At 37.4% G+C, this 17229-nt stretch overlaps 1 protein-coding gene across 1 annotated transcript in view; it reads right to left on the bottom strand.

The window, feature by feature from the left end:
* LOC306981562 (uncharacterized protein) overlaps positions 1-16210 on the bottom strand; it is a 47354-nt gene extending 31144 nt beyond the window's left edge. Inside the window, exon 1 of the mRNA XM_079581169.1 lies at positions 16151-16210. The gene's annotated coding sequence lies outside the window, so the exon portion shown is untranslated. The remainder of the gene's footprint in view (positions 1-16150) is intronic.
* Positions 16211-17229: the final 1019 nt, after the last annotated feature.

Here is a 17229-nt window from a genome sequence, read left to right as displayed (position 1 = left end):
TTTCAGATTGGCCTTGGGCAGTTGGAGCCAGACATGCCATAACAAACAGATGAAGCAAGAGCTCGGGTTGGCACACATTCAGGAGACACTGCAGGTGAAGAGGAGAAAAACACCCGTAAGCTTCACTTTGAACATCACGGATTATTCTATATGCAGAAAACTGGCCAAAACGCCTTTATTTGTTCCCACAAAGACTGGGTAGGGCCAGGTTTCAACTGAATGTCTTAAGTCTCAATAAGTCCGTCCCAGGCTGGTGTTTTGATCATGTTCCTGCGGCGTGGATGTTCCCAATGCTCTTTAATATCTTAACTCCCACCTGAACCGAGCACATTTTCTCCAGTTTGGCTTTTACCCCAGTCCAAAAGCTTCTGGAAAAAAGCTGTGGAAATAGCAACAGAACTGAGACGAAAACAATGATGGAAATGTGACAAAAAAGTGAAAAAACATTGAGAAAAAAGTGACGAAAAATTGATGAAAAAGTGGCAAAAATGTCACAAGAAATTGACATAAATGTGACCAAAAATGAGAAAAAATTGATAAAAATTTGATTTAAAAAAATAGAAAAATGTGATAAAAATTTTACAAAAAAAGAGAAAAATGTGACAAAAAAAGAGAAAAATTAGATAAAAATTAGATAAAAAAATTAGAAAAATGTGATAAAAATTGTACAGAATATGACAAAAATGTGACAAAAAAATGACAAAAATGTGATAAAAATGTGACAAAAAAAATGAAAAATGTGATTAAAAAATGACAAAAATGTGACAAAAAAATGAGAAAAATTTGATAAAAAATTTGATTAAAACATTAGAAAAATGTGACAAAAAAATGACAAAAAAATATGATTAAAATGTGACAAAAAATTAGAAAATGTGATAAAAATTTGACCAAAAAATAAGAAAAATGTGATAAGAATATGACAAACAAAAAAAAAAAATGTGATAAAAAATTGACGAAAAAATGACAAAAAGTGACAAAAAATTGACGAAAATATGACAAAAATGTGACAAAAAAAAAACAAAAAAATGACAAAAAAGTTCCAAAAATGAGTTGAATACCCAACAAAAAATGATGGAAAAATGATCTGATGACGTGAGGTAAAAGATCCTCTCGGTTCAGGCGGGAGTTAAGAGGTTAATACTTCTCTTTCTCTCAGGACACATGGACAGTGTTTAACTCACAGTGGATTGTCCAGCTGAGAGCTTAAAGGAGCATTAATGTTCATATTAGTGTGTATTTGACCTTAAAGTGACCCATGAGTGGTCTGCTTCCCATCTCGGTGGCCTCTATATGTCCACTCGCAACTTTATTTCAGGTTTGATTGTGTTTCTGGTAGGTTTTCTCCATGGAATGTTTACATAACCATGGAGACCGATCCATCAGCTGTGAAAAGCTACCAAACAATTGATTCAGGAGCAGCCCATAGCCACCGGGATGGAAAGTAAACTAATATTAACTGTTGTTTTGCATATAAAGTTGCATAATATAATGTACCTTTAATAAGATGTTGACGTACAGAAGAGGAAGCGGTTAAGGTGAACTGCCTCCCAGGCCTTTCGTGCTGTAATTACCAGGTAATTAAGCGAAAGAAAAACTAGTTTGAGTGATACAGGCCTAATTTCTCAGCACCCTCGCCTTGAACTCGACCTCACGTCCTCAGGTGGAAGGGAAGCTCTGAGGAGACACTTTTTTGTAATCATTATTTTGCCATCCAAAAAGCCTGGTCTACCACACATTGATCCCGGAATGTTGCACAGTGCGGCTTTAAAATAAACTACACAGAACATGCATCTCATCCCCAGGCCAGGCAATGGGGCAGGTCTTTGTGTACATTAGATTAATTCTCATGCTCAAAAGGAGTAGGCTGAAACAAAAAAGTGCATGAGTGAACATTTTTCAGCGATGACGGCACAGAGGGCCTCAAACCTGTGACCAAGGCAGTCAGGCATTCCACAGCTTAAGGTTTGAACCGTTCCCCACTCCTTCATTCAGGCTTGGAATCATAAAACCAGTTTGTGTGGAATCAATTAAACTCTTAACTCCCGCCTGAACCGAGAGGATCTTTTTCCTCACGTCATCAGATTTTTTTCCATAATTTTTTTGTTGGGCAATCAACTAATTTTTAGCAACTTTTTGGTCATTTTTTTGTAATTTTTTGTCACATTTTTGTAATTTTTTTTGTCACATTTTGTCACATTTTGGTCATATTTTTGTCAAATTTTTATTATATTTTTGTCAAATTTTTGTCACCTTTTGTCACATTTTTGTATTTTTTTGTATCATTTTTTGGTCAAATTTTTGTCACATTTTGTCATATTTTTTTAATTTTTTTTTGTAATTTTTGGTCACATTTTGTCACATTTTTGTATTTTTTTGGGTCATTTTTTGTCACATTTTGTCACATTTTTGTATTTTTTGTATCATTTTTTGGTCACATTTTTGTCACATTTTGTCACATTTTTGTAACTTTTTTTGTAATTTTTGGTCACATTTTGTCACATTTTTGTATTTTTTTTGGTCATTTTTTGTCACATTTTGTCACATTTTTGTATTTTTTTGTATCATTTTTTGGTCACATTTTTGTCACATTTTGTCACATTTTTGTAACTTTTTTTTGTAATTTTTGGTCACATTTTGTCACATTTTTGTATTTTTTTTGGTCATATTTTTGTCACATTTTGTCACATTTTTGTAATTTTTTTTGTAATTTTTGGTCACATTTTTGTCATTTTTTCGTCAATTTTTTGTGACATTTTTGCCACTTTTCAGCAATTTTTCGTCACTTTTTTTGTCACATTTCCATCATTGTTTTCGTCCCAGTTCTGTCGCTATTTTCCCACCTTTTTTCCAGAAGCTTTTGGACTGGGGGTAAAGCCAAACTGGAGAAAATGTGCTCGATTCAGGTGGGAGTTAAGGGGTTGGGTCTGTGGGCCCTTTCATTTGGCCCAACTAGGTGCAACAACAATAGGTGGCGTTCACGATTTAGAATGTGATGATGTCATAATGTCAGGTGGAGGACGGGGCCAATGCAACTCTATGGGAGAAATACAGTTTTTGTAAGAAACCTCCAAAAGGAAAATTGACAAATGTTTTTTTCCTCTTCAGTATTCGATAGCGCATGTCTATGGTAACTATTACCAGATCTACAATAGTTTGTTTACCTGCGGCCGGCGTTACTACACATGGGATTCACAAAGGAGCTTTCTACAAATCAGATATGGTAATGTTTGGAGGATGACCCCATGATTTTGAAGAGGTTTTTAATGCAGGCTAATAGTTACCATAGACATGCGCTAGCTTGGCGCCGCTAAACTCTCCAAATATAAGGACTGCAGGAATGAAAGAAAAAAAAAATCTCCAGAAATCAACAACACTCTGGTTATCTAGGAAATGAGGCCCTATGTCAAAAATCCTGAAATGTCCCTTTAAGTTATGCTCCTGGCAGCAAAAACAAAAGAACTGTTTGCCATGCTAACATTCTACGGTAAATAAAACGCCATTTCCCTTTTTTTCTTTACAAAATGAGTGTCCAAGTGATTACAATATTAGCTTCTGTGCATATAAACTGTGCAGCCAGGAAGTAACGCCAGGCCGATGTAAAGATTCATGTTTATTTAAATTCACACTGCGCAACATTTTGGACTATACTGCTCCCATGTGCTTCCAATGACATCACGCATAGTTCCGGCGGCCATTTTGAATACCGAAGTAGAATTAAGCAGTACTACAACAGGCAGCGATCTCTACTCAGGATGAAAATGAAAGACACCTGATTTTTTAGGTACTCACTCAAGAAGATAACAGTAAAAACGCGGGCCCAGAGACGCACGTTTATGTGATGTCCGTTTGTGATGTCAACAGAGCCTCAGTCTGAGTCAGTGTTTAAGCTGCTCAAGACGTTAGCATGCTACCGGTTAGCAACTGTCAACCAACCGCTCAGCTCTGACCTCTGTCACATGTTGTTTCCAAGGCTAGATGTTTGTGGTTCAGGGCTTTCTCTTGGAGAGGCTTATCGCGTTGAAGCTAAATGCAAACCGGTAGCATGCTAACGTCTTGAGCAGCTTAAACACTGACTCACTGGTTTCTTCACATAAACGTGCACTATCTGGGGCCGTGTTTTTACTGTTATGTTCTTGAGCAACATAAAAAATGCCACTGTCAATTGTCTTTCATTTATATCCAGAGAAGAGATGTTGTTACATGTTGTAGTGCTGCGTGATTCTACTTCGGTATTCAAAATGGCCGCCATAACAACAAAAGTCACATGACTGAAAGGCATGTATAGATACAGACGGCATCTCGTCATAGAAGGGGGCGTGGCTTCGCCGAGGGGGAAAATAGAATCTTTAGAGAAACACAATTTTCACTCTTTTTTACCATTTTCTGGTGGAATATGAACTTATTTATCACATAAATAAAGTCAGGTGTAAATCGGGCCCATATGGATATTTTCTCACAGCAGATTGTTCAGTAGAAGTGAAAAAACGGCAGTTGTAGCTAGTGCTAGCTAACCGTTAGCATTAGCCCGATGCTAACATGTAGCATCAAGTTAGCATTCTCCGTTATTCATGTATTTATGGGCTGTTGAACCACTTTGCTCCTCCCCATGTCTGTGTATCTTTATTTAGTAGAAACTATGTTCATGTTTCAGCATTTGTAACAGTAGTTTTTGAATAATTAGAGAAAACATACATTTTTTCAAAATTGTTTTCCCCTTAACTGTTTTTAAAAATGACCATATATGGGCGATTGCAGAGATGCCGTCTGTATCTATACAGAACATGCTCCTAATGACTAGAAAATGCTAATATTTAGCCGTGGGTAATCAAAGAATGGTCTAGATCTAGATCCAAAATGGCTGCTTTGTTGTTGTTTGATAAAAAATATCTACAATAAAATAAACGCTTGTATTTTATTAGATTTATTGGGTGAAATGTTTTACGGCCATAACATGCAGACTCCACCATTGGAGCGTCTGTTTTGTTGTGGAGCCGGCGCCGCTTCTAACCCCCGTTAATCATTTACGAGGCACCTTAGAGGTCGCCATAGCAACGCGCCGAGGAGAGGCCCAGGTAAGGGGTTAGTGCTAGATCGTCTGCTCCGGAGGGACAGTCTGCTGTGAAAACGTGAGATATCATGACACAAATTAAGGTTAGGGCCAGGGAAATGGTTAACCTCTTAACTCCCGCCTGAACCGAGAGGGTCTTTTTCTTCACGTCATCAGATTTTTTTCCCAACATTTTTTTGTTGGGTGTTCAGCTCATTTTTGTAACTTTTTTTGTCATTTTTTTATCACATTTTTGTCATTTTTTTTGGTCACATTTTGTCACATTTTGGTCATTTTTTCGTCCATTTTTTTGTCACATTTTTGTCATTTTTTTTTATCACATTTTTGTCATTTTTTCGTCCATTTTTAATCAACTTTTTTGTCATTTATTTGTCACATTTTTGTCTTTTTTTTGTAATTTTTTTGTAATTTTTTTATAAAATTTTTGTCACATTTTTTAATTTTTTTGTCAATTTTTTATTAATTTTGTGTAATTTTTTTGCCACATTTTTATCACATTTTGGTCATTTTTTCGTCCATTTTTTGTCACATTTTTGTCACTTTTTTATCACATTTTGGTCATTTTTTCGTCCATTTTTAATCAACTTTTTTGTCACTTTTTTGTCATTTTTTTGTCATTTATTTGTCACATTTTGTCACATTTTTGTCTTTTTTTCGTCATTTTTTCATAAAATTTTTGTCACATTTTTGAATTTTTTTTGTCAATTCTTTATTAATTTTTTTGTCACATTTTGTCACATTTTTGTCATTTTTTCGTCCATTTTTTTGTCAATTTCTTGTGACATTTTTGCCACTTTTTCATAAATTTTTCATCACTTTTTTGTCACATTTCCATCATTGTTTTGTTGCTATTTTCACAGCTTTTTTCCAGAAGCTTTTGGACTGGGGTAAAGCCAAACTGGAGAAAATCTGCTCGTTTCAGGTGGGAGTTAAGGGGTTAACTTTAAGGATTAGGATTAGGATTATTTGTATTTTTAGACAAACCAACTCATAGATCTATACAAACTCACAGCAGACCGTCCCTCCGGAGCATACGATCTAGCACTAACCCAGGTAAGGAGCGGTATAGTGTACGTCGAGGTAAATAAAAGCCACTGTTATTCCAAAAACTGGCTCCTGTGCAGGTGACCCGGGGGGGTGTTTGCTCAGCGTTCAGATCTGTCTGCTGCGAGCGGCCTGTGGTCCGGAGGTGTGTGTGCGCAGGGAGTTTCCTGTCCGGCCGGTCGAGCCGCCGGCGGAAGAATGTGAACCCATTAAAAACACAGTCGCAGCTGAGCCGAGGCGTGGACATTCCAGCGCGGGGAAGAGCCCGGGCACGAGCGCAGGGGAACCGCACCGGCATTTAGAACAACTGTTTGTCAAGGTGTAATGGATACGGACACGTCGTTTAAAAAGCACGAGAATTCTGCTATTTCCGTAAAAAAACACAGAGAAGATACAAGAAAACAAAATTGAAATGTTAATTAAAGACGTGAAACATTGCAGGTTGTTTGTGCGTCAGTGCAGCTGAACTGTGAGAACCTCAGACATAAAGACGTTCCAGCGACGCCTCACAGGCCTCAGTCTCAGCTGAACATCCACAGGACGCTCAGTTAGGATCAGTTATAGTCAGTTATGGTCAGTTATAGTCAGTTAGGATCAGTTATAAAGTAAAGAGCTTCCACCGCATGTTTGGCCTGTAGTCAAAGCAGCGGCGTCGCCATGGAGACGAGCTGGTGCTGTCCCGCTCCAAGCAAGATTACTGCATACTATGGTATATGAGATACTGCATACAGTATATGAGATACTGCATACGGTATATGAGATACTGCAAACTATGGTATATGAGATACTGCATACTATGGTATATGAGATACTGCAAAAGGTATATGAGATACTGCATATTACAGTATATGAGACACTGCAAAAGGTATATGAGATACTGCATATGATGAGATACTGCAAAAGGTATATGAGATACTGCATATTACAGTATATGAGATACTGCAAAAGGTATATGAGATACTGCATATTACAGTATATGAGATACTGCATATTAAGGTATATGAGGTACTGCAAAAGGTATATGAGATACTGCATTAAGGTATATGAGATACTGCATATTATGGTATATGAGATACTGCATATTATGGTATATGAGATACTGCATACAGTATATGAGATACTGCTAAAGGTATATGAGATACTGCATATTATGGTATATGAGATACTGCATACAGTATATGAGATACTGCTAAAGGTATATGAGATACTGCATATTATGGTATATGAGATACTGCATAAGGTATATGACATACTGCATATTATGGTATATGAGATACTGCATATGATGAGATACTGCATACGGTATATGAGATACTGCAAACTATGGTATATGAGACACTGCAAAAGGTATATGAGATACTGCATACAGTATATGACATACTGCATACTATGGTATATGAGATACTGCATATGATGAGATACTGCATAAGGTATATGAGATACTGCTAAAGGTATATGAGATACTGCTAAAGGTATATGAGATACTGCTAAAGGTATATGAGATACTGCTAAAGGTATATGAGATACTGCTAAAGGTATATGAGATACTGCATATTACAGTATATGAGATACTGCATATTACAGTATATGAGATACTGCATATTACAGTATATGAGATACTGCATATTACAGTATATGAGATACTGCATATTAAGGTATATGAGACACTGCAAAAGGTATATGAGATACTGCAAAAGGTATATGAGATACTGCATATTACAGTATATGAGATACTGCATATTAAGGTATATGAGATACTGCAAAAGGTATATGAGATACTGCAAAAGGTATATGAGATACTGCATATTACAGTATATGAGATACTGCATATTAAGGTATATGAGATACTGCAAAAGGTATATGAGATACTGCAAAAGGTATATGAGATACTGCATAGATACAGACGGCCTCTCTGGAGTCGCCCATATATGGTCATTTTTGAAAACAGTTAAGGGGGAAAACAATTTTGAACAAATTTAAATTTTCTCTAATTATTCAAAAACTACTTTAACAAACGCTGAATTATGAATATAGTTTCTACTAAATAAAGACACAAAGACACGGGGAGGAGCAAAGTGGTTCAACAGCCCATAAATACATGAATAACATCACCCTCGGATGACAAGCCGAGGACCCAAATAAAAATGTAAATTGTTATATATCGTATAAAATATAAATCAAAACAACCCAATAACATTCATTATAACAGACAGTTAGGGTTTCCATGCACTTTCAGATGGAAGATATTGAACAATAGCCTCGCGACCCACTGAAAATGGTTCCATGACCCACTTTTGGGTCCCGACCCACCAGCAGAGAATCACTGTTTAACATTACATATGACCAAGCGGGATGTTCTGACTGGACATTAAAATACTGACACTATTTCTCACATTTTTAGACTTTAACAGGTATTTGATCTCTTATTTGCCCAATAATATTTCTCAAAATCATCTTGGGGGCCAGAGGTTGTGTGCTGGAGGGCTGGTATATGAGATACTGCAGGTGAAATGGGAAAGAAAATGCTTTTGCTGTAAATTACTGACATAAATATGAGGAAATAACTTATTGTACATGGCATTTTAAGCATAAAAATGGCCAAAATGTACTTTTTTTTCCAGTTTTATATGGTTTATTTTGTAAGAATTAGCTTCAAATATTTGCTCAGAGGGGAAATCTTGCCTAGTTTGTGAAAAAGTCAATTATTAGTTATTAAAGAATCTGTAAAAAGTCAAATTTGCCTTTGGGGGTTTAAGCTCAATAAACCAGGATAAGGAAAAGTTATTTAGAAATTTCTCAGATGAAACATTGAAAAACATCGATAAAAACAGGAGAGTTTGATGCTACTTTCATTACTACAATATGAGAAAACAGCATTTGGGGAAAATAGCCCTTGAAATAAATCCACGAGAAATGTTGAATCACTGCAAATATTAAACACTGAAGGGATTTGTTTCCAAGTGAAGGTTGTTCAGGTAAACCGGGGACACGGATCCGTTTGAAATCTGAACATGAGCACAACATTTCCACCTTCATTAGGCCCAAAGCGCCTTACAGCAAGGAACCAGTCGCCCCACATTTCACACACTAATCCGCACAGACACCCAGCTGGGATCCGAACCCACGACCTTCCAAGCACCCAACCTCACCCTCAGCTTAAAGAACAACGAAACACTAAACAGTCGGCGTTAAAACTGCAGTGAATGTGAGTCCCGCCTGCCCCGGCCGCTCAGAGGTCACCGTGTTACCAAGTGTGTTTACCTGACGACATGCCCCAGCTGTAGCGGAGCGGGCGGAGGGAGAAAGTGAATCACAATGGGCCACCCTGACCACATTCCACGGGGCGAGCTACGAATACCTGCAGCAACCAACACCTTAAACTGGGAGGGCGTCGTGCCACTCGTTCGGATTCTAAACTTGCTGACAGGATCGGGGTTTTAAGGGGAGACACTACAGGCAAAACTCAATTTTTTCAGTTTTCAGGTTTTGGGCCAAATTGGTCTCTGAACATATAAACTTTCACCCAGAAACAAAAAATATGCCAAATCTTCAGAATAACATGTTTAAATATTGCGCTGATTCAATGTTCCCCCATAGACTTATATGGGAGAATGCAATTTCAAGGGCCTTTTTCTCAAAACACATGTTTCTGTCATTGTGGCGACACTATGTCCACATCATAGGACCTAAAGACTTCAAATTTTCCAGCCTTGGACTGAACAATATTTGGAAGATTTTTTCAGAGGGATTTTTTATTATTTAATCCCTTAAGCCCCATTTATTGAGTTTTGAATGTCAAAAAATAAGGCGAAAAGTTCATTTTTACAAATTTTTCCACTAAAAAACAGCTTATTTTCAAACTAAACAAGAAATCCTAAATCCCCTCTGAGAAAGTCTTGGTAACTCATTCATCAATAAAATGAAACCATATATTTGAACGTAGCTCTATCCATTATTCAGATTTCGTCGCCGAAAAGATGGGAAATTTGGGGCATTTTTAGGCATAAAACACCTTGTTCTTATATGAAAAGATAAAATGACAGAAAACTTGCCATGTATTTTTTTCTCACATTTATGTCAGTGATCGACAGCAAAAGCTTCAAATTGATATCTGTAAATATGCATTTTTTCCCTATTCACCTGCAGTGTCTCGCCTTATTAAAAACTGTATCCAAATGTCCACACTATTCCCTATAGAGTGCACTATATAGAGTTCGGGAATGTGACGTCATATCGCTAAGCATTATGGGATTAGCAGCCATTGTAAACTAATGGAGATTTTAAAAGTTAAGATACTGGAGTTATTGTTCACATTAAAACACTTTACCAGCAGTAACTCAGCAGCTAACGGAGTCGTTCCACTGCTTTTTTCTCCACTTTTTATACTGTTTTTAGCTAATGTTAGCCCATGGAAATGTATGCCAACAGCTGCAAAGATGGCGGATCTCCATGGTAACTGTGGACATTCCCGAACTCTATATAGTGGTCACGCCGTTTTGTAGGGGTGTCCGAATGTCCAGAGAGAAAAAAAAGTAGTGCACTCGAAATCTCCCACAATGCATCTCGAAAAGCAGTGAGCATCGATGGGTCAATATAGACCACAATGCATTGCGAGAGTCGGGGAAGAAGAGCCTGACAGAGACAGGTCTTTGAACTAAACAACACGACTGAAGTAAATCATCTGTTTCAGTCGTGTGTTGCGTATTTGTCATGAATAAACGACCTAAATATAAACGGTTACGGTGAAAAGATGCTAACGTTAGCTGCTAACCTTTAGCTTGAGCTGTTAAATGACCGATAGCTTCCTCTCCAATAATCCATTCATGTAAAATTCATGTTAAATATAACGTATCTGACTCGTATTTATCCATAAATATTCCACTGTCTCATGAGTCTGGTTGGTCTTTGTCACAGAAATACTTTATTCCCGGAGTTTAGCGAAGTTTTAGCAGATGTAGTCACTCAATCTGCTGGCGGGCTCTGACCTACTTTCGGCACGTCTCTGAGCTAACGCTGGAGTGCCTTTTTTTTTTTTTTTCCTTTTTTTGTGATGATAGTTTTAATTTTTATTTAAATGACAAATAAAATGCCTGCTAAAAACCGTCCTTCTGTTTCATAAAATAAACGTTTGTAACAATAAATAAATTCAGATAAAAAATAAAATAAAAAAAACATATCTGCACGCCGCAGCGCGCGTGACGTCACGCTGCGCGGAGAAAGTAGCTTTTTTTTTTTTTCTTTTTTTTTTCCTTTTTTTTTTTTTGCGCGGAGAAAGCTTTACAGTCTATGGGAGAAAGTAGTGGCTTGTGTCCGATATTCTACAGTTACCATGGAGATCGGCCATCATTGCAGCTGCTAGCATACATTTCCATTGACTAATATTAGCTAAAAACAGTATAAAAAGTAGAGAAAAAAGCCGTGGAACAGCTCCGTTAGCTGCTGAGTTACCGCTGGTAAATACATCTAACTCCCTGTGGTGTCCAAGTGTTTTAATGTGAACAATAACTCCGGTGTTTTAACCTTTAAAATCTCCATTTGTTTACAATGGCTGCTAATCCCATAATGCTTAGCGATATGACATCACATTCCTGAACTCTATAGTCGACTATATAGTTGAACAGATACAGTTCTTCAATACAATGTTAGGACCTTTTTTGCCATTGGGAGTTAAGAGGTTAAAGTAGGTTTTGAATAATTAGAGAAAGTTTACATTTTTCTCCAAATTGTTTTCCCCCTTAACTTCAAACATGACCATATATGGGCGATTCCGGAGATGCCGTCTGTATCTATCCGTCCATCTGTATTCATAAAAACAATGTCATCCATCAAACTAACTGACCTGTCATATGCACTTTAACCCCTTAACTCCCACCTGAACCTGAGCACCTTTTTTCTCCAGTTTGGCTTTACCCCAGTCCAAAAGCTTCTGGGAAAAAAGCTGTGAAAATGGCAACAAAACTGAGACGAAAACAATGATGGAAATGTGACAAAAAAAGTGAAGAAAAATTGATGAAAAAATGGCAAAAATGTGACAAAAAAATGACAAAAATGTGATAAAAAATGGACAAAAAATGTGAAAAAAATTGATAAAAAAATTGACAAAAAAATGACAAAAATGTGACAAAATGTGACAAAAAATGTGACAAAAAATGATAAAAAAATTGACAAAAATTGATAAAAAAAAATGACAAAAAAAATGACAATAAAAATGACAAAAAATGTGACACAAAATGTGACAAAAAATGACAAAAATTTGACAAAAATATAACAAGAAAATTAAAATTTGAAAAAGATCTTCTCGGTTCAGGCGGGAATTAAGAGGTTAAAGTAAACACACTTTTTGCTTGTGTTGCAATAAACAGTGAAACATCCAAGTAACACATTTACCAGGCCCTTTAATGGTAAAGCTGCCGGTACTGTCCCTAAGCCCCTGAACTCCGAGGCTCATATGGGCACACAGGGTAATGTTCTCCTCCACCCAGAAACAAACAGATAAACCCGGCTGCTATCAGCGCCGGGAGCAGAGTGCACCCAGTCCCACCCTCTTCAGAAAAAAGCCACCGCACCGGCTCCTCAGGCGAGCCCGGGATCTGCGCTCGCACAACTCTCCGCCGCCGTGTTGAGCAACAGCGACATTCCCACATCCTCACCTGCCAAAGGTCGCTCCAGTCCAGTAAACATGTCACTATTATGCACCGGTGATAAGATATCACGCTAGGAATATGCGTTTAACCGCTCTTCAACATGGATGGTTGCACACAAATGGGGGCAAATGTAATAACGTTAATAGAAAAATGAGCTTAAAGGTAGTGGCGCTGTTCCACTAACTCCTCCAGTGAACATTAAAGGGACTATACAGAGTTTAAGGCGAGACACTGCAGGTGAATAGGGAAAAAATGTATATTTACAGATATCAATTTGAAACCTTTGCTGTCGATCACTGGCATAAATGTGAGAAAAAAATACATTGCAAGTTTTCTGTCATTTTGTCTTTTCATATAAGAACAAGGTGTTTTATGCCTAAAAATGCCCCAAATTTCCCATCAATTTCAACGACGAGATCTGAATAATGGATAGAGCTACATTCAAATTTATGGTTTTTCAGAGTGGATTTTGGATTTCTTGTTTAGTTTTAAAATAAGCTGTTTTTTAGTGGAAAATGTTGTAAAAATTTAATTTTCGCCTTATTTTTTGACATTCAAAACTCAATAAATGGGGCTTAAGGGATTAGATAATAAAAAATCCCTCTGAAAAAATCTTCCAAATATTGTTCAGTCCAAGGCTGTAAAATGTGAAGTCTTTAGGTCCGACTGACGTGGACATAGTGTCGCCACAATGACAGAAAAATGTGTTTTGAGAAAAAGGGCCTTGAAATTGCGTTCTCCCATATAAGTCTATGGGGGAACATTGAATCAGCGCAATATTTAAACATGTTGTTGTGAAGATTAGGCATTTTTTCTGTTTCCGGGTGAAAGCTTGTATGTTCAGAGACCAAAACCTGAAAACTGAAAAAAATGAGTTTTGCCTGTAGTGTCTCCTCTTAACTGTTTTCACACATGACCATATATGGGCGATTCCAGAGATGCCGTCTGTATCTACAACAAACGTATGGAGTGTTACCATGGAGATCCGCCATGTTTGTGGCTGCTAGCAAACATTACCATAGAGCAGCATTAGCTAAAAACAGGAACTCCGTTAGCGGCTGAGTCACTGCTGGTAAATCCATGTGATGTGAACCATACCTTTTAAAATCTCCATTACTTTATTATTGGTGCAAATCCCATGATGCTTAGCGATATGACACCACAGTCTGAACTACAAGGCTCTTTTTAAACATCACAGGCCGGCCCTTGCCAATTTTTGTTGTTGTGATTGTCTATAGAACTCTCAACAGTTTGGATCCGGAAGCAGCTTGTTATTGTGTGTGATCTAAAAGGCACGGTACTCCGGTAGTTGTGCAGCAGTTTACAGTTCAGTCGTCTCACAAATGTCTGATACAAAATGAGTTTGTCAGATCTTTGTATATCGCTTATCAGGAAAAATTACCTGACAACTTGCAAAACCGATTGTTTTTCAAGTTATGGTAATGGTATGGTGATTTTTCCTTTCACCAAGAGAGATGGTAGATACACATTTAAAGGAACTGAGGGTTTTACAGAACGACGACAAAGGAAAGAGTATTTCAACCAAAGGTGGAGCAGTCTCGATTGTACACTGCAATAAGTAATCAACTAGATCTGTAGAAACATCTCAATTTGAGCATAATAATCCAAATTGTAGTTGTTTTGACGAGTTAAGAAGTTCTTGGGCATTTGTCCTGGATTATTTCACTTGTTCTGAGATGTTTCTGACTCGTTTCGATACATTTCGTCCTTATTTCAGGTCATTTTCTTTGCCAATGGGGTAAGAACATTGGTCTCATCTCATTGGTAGAAAAATGACAAAAAAAATGACAAAAAATGACAAAAAAAAGAAAACAAAAATGACAAAAAAATGACAAAAAAATGACAAAAAAATGACAAAAAAATGACAAAAAAATGACAAAAAAACATGAAAAAATGACAAAAAAATGACAAAAAATGACAAAAAAAATGACAAAAAATGACAAAAAATGACCAAAAAATGACCAAAAATTACAAAAAAATGACAGAAAAAGAAAGATCTTAAAGCTGAACTGAAGAAAATGCTCTCGGTTCAGGTGGGAGTTAAGAGGTTAAAAAGGCTCCAACTTCCATGTGTTTTTTTTTTTTTGAGTAAAGCTTTTATTGAAAATCAAAAATCTGAAATCGTCTGTTTTGCAGCTGATCAATTTGACTTTCTTATTTCAAAGCGAGATTTACCCTAGAACTGGTCTGAAATGTCCTCAAACAAGCAAAGCAAACTCGGTCCGATCAGGAAAAGTGTCGAAATGAGTGAAAAGCGCTCAAAACAAGATACATTTCCTCAATTCCAGTCATTTAAGCCAATGCTTGATATTTACTTTTTGAAGTGTAAAAATGTGCCTTTTAAATAAATAAAAAATAAACAATAAAATGAAATTGAGTGACCTCCTCTCTTGTTGTCACAGAAAAGCTGTTTGAAACTTCGGCAAACGAGAGTGACCTGCTCCTACAGAAACCATTCCAATTTAAATATCCCTGAAGCAACAATGCCCTCAGCCGTTTTCACTTTGGGAAAAAATGATCGGAAGAAAAACCCCTGTCGCTGCTTGTGTTTTGGGCCATTTTGTTCTCTTAAACATTTATCTACAAACAAAGAAATGACCACATCTGCACAAAAAGGTGTTTCTCCGTTGATGCAGTATATACTATGAGTCTATACAACAAGTGAATATCAAGCATTGTCTTAAATGAATTGAGGAAATGTTTCTTGTTTTGAGCGGTTTTCACTCATTTAAACACTTTTCCTGATCGGACCAAGTTTGCTTTGCTTGTTTGAGGACATTTCAGACCAGTTCTAGGGTAAATCTCGCTTGAAATAAGAAAGTAAAGTTGCCAATGAGATAAGACTGATTTTCTTACCCCATTGGCAAAGAAAATGACCTGAAATAAGGACGAAATGTATCGAAACGAGTCAGAAACATCTCAGAACAAGTGAAATAATCTCGGACAAACGCCCAACAACTTCTTAACTCGTCAAATCAACTAAAATTTGAATTTTTTGTGCTCAAATTGAGATGTTTATACTGATCTAGTTAAATACTTTTTGCAGTAATCCATCGTCTCCCATTGTTGTAGTGTCTCCACCAAAGCAGCATATACAGAAAACACAATTTCCAACTGTAAAATCATCAATGTAATGTCTTTTTTTGTGTCGTCATCCAAATCCGGATATCGACACTTTTATTTATTAGTGCTTGAAAACTAAGTAAGATATCCAAAATATAAAGTGTAACCAATGAATCTCCAGAATTTAAACCTGACTGACCACAATTCAGAGAGCCTTAATTTCAATGCAAATCTATTGGATGAAAGAAAACTTGTAAAGCATTTCCACTCACACTTATGGCAGTAAATCTACAACATTTCACATTAATACCTCTAACTACATTCACCCACAGCGTCCCAGATCTCTGGTGGGACCGGCCCAGGGCTCCCCGGTGTGAGCCTGACAGGACACAAACAGGAAGGCGGTGGTGAAAGTCCGTTCTTACCTGAGCTTGTCCCTGTACGTCCCTGTTCGTCCGTGCTGCTGCTGCTGCTGCTGCTGCTGCTCTGAGCGGGGGCCGGCCCGGGCCCCGTCTGCACATGAGGAAGGGGAGGGGCCTAACCTGACGCACGGCTGAGTCACACCTGAGCCGTGGGGGCGGGGACGGCAGTGACTACACAGGACCTTTTAGTCTGTTCAACAACAAGGTTTTTGCTTTTGCTCGAAACGTGAAGCCTGAAAAGTGCGAGAGAATTCACAGTTTAGACCACGTGTGTTGAGAACAAAGCCTTTGTAGATGTTAAATTGTTGAGTATGTAAAAAAAAAAAGTAAGTCTGCGTCTGAAACCATCAAATTAAAGCCTCTAAGCACAAACACTAGCAACTAATCCTTAACCTTTCATGGGTCGACTGTTAGATCTGTGCAGTTAGTGAACTAGAGCTTCAGCTGCATTTTGAACAATCCGTCCGTCCTTAAACAGGGGAAAGGGAAGTGACATCACCAACAGCTGTTGTTCTTCTTCTTTAAAGTTATTGGTGGAGTGCAGGCCAAGCAAAAGTGCATGTCGCCCCCTAGTGTCCAACAACAACATAGCGTCCAAACAAAGACATTTAAGGAGAAAAAAAATGCTCCAAACATTTCCCTTTAGTGTTATTTTATTTCAGCAGCTGTTTCATAAAGCTACATTATGCAAATGATCCATGTGGCTTAAGTTTCTACTAAATGAAAACAAAAGCATTTAATCCGTTTCCTGAGTTTCCTCTTTAACACTGACATGTGACTGAGCTGTGGGGACGACAACATGGATTTATCACTTTTATAAAGTTTGGCTTGTGCAGAATCTTATTTTATTATTATTATTTTTATTATGAAATGTGCTCCTGTCAATCAACAGTTGTTGCGCATGAATCACTCGAGGGTGGGGGGGTTTGGCGCAGTGGCTTATGGCACATAGCTCCTAATCACCGGT

Source organism: Gobius niger (assembly GCF_951799975.1).
Source record: "Gobius niger genome assembly, chromosome: 22".
Taxonomy (NCBI): domain Eukaryota; kingdom Metazoa; phylum Chordata; class Actinopteri; order Gobiiformes; family Gobiidae; genus Gobius; species Gobius niger.
This window is presented reverse-complemented; position numbering and strand designations above follow the sequence as displayed.